We start from the raw sequence: 2898 nt of genomic DNA, 5'->3' as shown, positions 1-2898 counted from the left end.
TCCGTAGAGCTCAGAGATAGGATTGTGTCAAGGCACAGATTTTGGGAAGGGTACCAAAAAAATTATGCGACATTGAAGATCCACCAACAACACAGTGGCCTGCATCATTCTTTAATGGCAGAAGTTTGGAACCACCAAGACCCTTCCTAGAGCATGCCGCCCGGCCAAACAGCAATCGGGAGAGAAGGGCCTAAGGTCAGGGAGGTGAACAACAACCCGATGGTAACTTTGACAGACTCTAGAGTTCCTGTAGAGTTGGGAGAACCTTCCAGAAGGACAACCATCTCTGCAGTACTCCACCAATCAGGCCTTTATGGTAGAGTGGCCAGATGGAAGCCACTCCTCAGGAAAAGACACGACAGCCAACTTGGAGTTTGCCAAAAGGCATCTAAAGACTCTCAGACCATGAGAAACAAGATTTCTTTAGTCTGATGAAACCAATATTGAACTCTTTGGCCTGAATGTCAAGTGTCCCGTCTGGTGGAAACCTGGCACCATTCATTTGGTGAAGCATGGTGGTGGCAGCATCATGCTGTGGGGATGTTTTTCAGTGGCAGGCACTAGGAGACTAGTCAGGATCGAGGCAAAGATGAACAGAGAAAAGTACAGAGAGATCCTTGATGAAAACCTTCTCTAGAGCATTCAGGACCTCAGGCTGGGGCAAAGGTTCACCTTCCAACAGGACAAATCACCCTAAGCACACAGACAAGACAACGCTTCGGGACAAATCTCTGAATGTCCTTGAGTGGCCTGCCAGAACCTGGACTTGAACCTGACCGAACATTTCAGGAGAGACCTGAAAATAGCTGTGCAGCAACGCTTCCAATCCAACCTGAAAGAGCTTGAAAGGATCTGCAGAGAAGAATAGGAGAAACTCCCCAAATACAGTCGTGCCAAGCTTGTAGCGTCATACCCAAGAAGACTTGATGCTTTAATCGCTGCCAAAGGTGCTTCAACAAAGTCCGGAGTAAAGGGTCTGAATACTTGTGCAAATTTTATATCCATTTTTTATTTTTAACAAATTAGCAAAAAAAATCCTAAAAACCTGTTTTTGCTTTGTGATTATGGGGTATTGTGTGTAGATTGATGAGGGGAAAAAACTATTTAATACATTTTTTGAATAAAGCTGTAAAGTAACAAAATGTGACCAGAGTCAGATAGGTACTGTAGACACCAGATAGGTACTGTAGACACCAGATACAGTGCCTTGCGAAAGTATTCGGCCCCCTTGAACTTTGCGACCTTTTGCCACATTTCAGGCTTCAAACATAAAGATATAAAACTGTATTTTTTGTGAAGAATCAACAACAAGTGGGACACAATCATGAAGTGGAACGACATTTATTGGATATTTCAAACTTTTTTAACAAATCAAAAACTGAAAAATTGGGCATGCAAAATTATTCAGCCCCTTTACTTTCAGTGCAGCAAACTCTCGCCAGAAGAGATCTCTGAATGATCCAATGTTGACCTAAATGACTAATGATGATAAATACAATCCACCTGTGTGTAATCAAGTCTCCGTATAAATGCACCTGCACTGTGATAGTCTCAGAGGTCCGTTAAAAGCGCAGAGAGCATTATGAAGAACAAGGAACACACCAGGCAGGTCCGAGATACTGTTGTGAAGAAGTTTTATATCTTTATGTTTGAAGCCTGAATTGTGGCAAAAGGTCGCAAAGTTCAAGGGGGCCGAATACTTCGCAAGGCACTGTAGGTACGGTAGACACCAGATAGGTACGGTAGACACCAGATAGGTACGGTAGACACCAGATAGGTACTGTAGACACCAGATAGGTACTGTAGACACCAGATAGGTACTGTAGACACCAGATAGGTACTGTAGACACCAGATAGGTACTGTAGACACCAGATAGTCAGATAGGTACTGTAGACACCAGATAGTCAGATAGGTACTGTAGACACCAGATAGGTACTGTAGACACCAGATAGTCAGATAGGTACTGTAGACACCAGATAGTCAGATAGGTACTGTAGACACCAGATAGTCAGATAGGTACTGTAGACACCAGATAGGTACTGTAGACACCAGATAGGTACTGTAGACACCAGATAGGTACTGTAGACACCAGATAGGTACTGTAGACACCAGATAGTCAGATAGGTACTGTAGACACCAGATAGGTACTGTAGACACCAGATAGGTACTGTAGACACCAGATAGTCAGATAGGTACTGTAGACACCAGATAGTCAGATAGGTACTGTAGACACCAGATAGGTACTGTAGACACCAGATAGGTACTGTAGACACCAGATAGGTACTGTAGACACCAGATAGGTACTGTAGACACCAGATAGTCAGATAGGTACTGTAGACACCAGATAGGTACTGTAGACACCAGATAGGTACTGTAGACACCAGATAGGTACTGTAGACACCAGATAGTCAGATAGGTACTGTAGACACCAGATAGTCAGATAGGTACTGTAGACACCAGATAGGTACTGTAGACACCAGATAGGTACTGTAGACACCAGATAGCTACTGTAGACACCAGATAGGTACTGTAGACACCAGATAGTCAGATAGGTACTGTAGACACCAGATAGTCAGATAGGTACTGTAGACACCAGATAGTCAGATAGGTACTGTAGACACCAGATAGGTACTGTAGACACCAGATAGTCAGATAGGTACTGTAGACACCAGATAGGTACTGTAGACACCAGATAGTCAGATAGGTACTGTAGACACCAGATAGGTACTGTAGACACCAGATAGTCAGATAGGTACTGTAGTCTCACACGCTTGCAGACACTTTCGACGTTGAGGGATTTTTATAATTTACGACGAGGCTTACTAGTGTAATAAGCCTTTTGTGAAATGTTTTATTTTCATGGTTTAACTAAAAGGGTAAGAACTAGATCAAAGAAA

At 43.2% G+C, this 2898-nt stretch overlaps 1 long non-coding RNA gene across 50 annotated transcripts; it reads left to right on the top strand.

Annotated features, from left to right (window-relative positions):
• Positions 1–1202: 1202 nt before the first annotated feature.
• LOC127931713 (uncharacterized) lies at positions 1203–2763 on the top strand. 50 transcript variants are annotated; one of them, XR_008142643.1, is made up of 4 exons: positions 1203–1737; positions 1818–1857; positions 1914–2145; positions 2186–2763. It is a non-coding gene; the product is annotated as an uncharacterized LOC127931713 (long non-coding RNA). The 50 variants fall into 50 exon arrangements; XR_008142661.1 differs by having other exon boundaries at positions 1798–1933; positions 2058–2145; XR_008142655.1 differs by having other exon boundaries at positions 1798–1933; positions 2018–2145.
• The last annotated feature ends 135 nt before the right edge of the window (positions 2764–2898 follow it).

Source organism: Oncorhynchus keta, chromosome 9 (assembly GCF_023373465.1).
Source record: "Oncorhynchus keta strain PuntledgeMale-10-30-2019 chromosome 9, Oket_V2, whole genome shotgun sequence".
Classification (NCBI taxonomy): Eukaryota; Metazoa; Chordata; class Actinopteri; order Salmoniformes; family Salmonidae; genus Oncorhynchus; species Oncorhynchus keta.
Note: the sequence above shows the minus strand (reverse complement) of the source record. Positions and strands in the feature narration are given on the sequence as shown.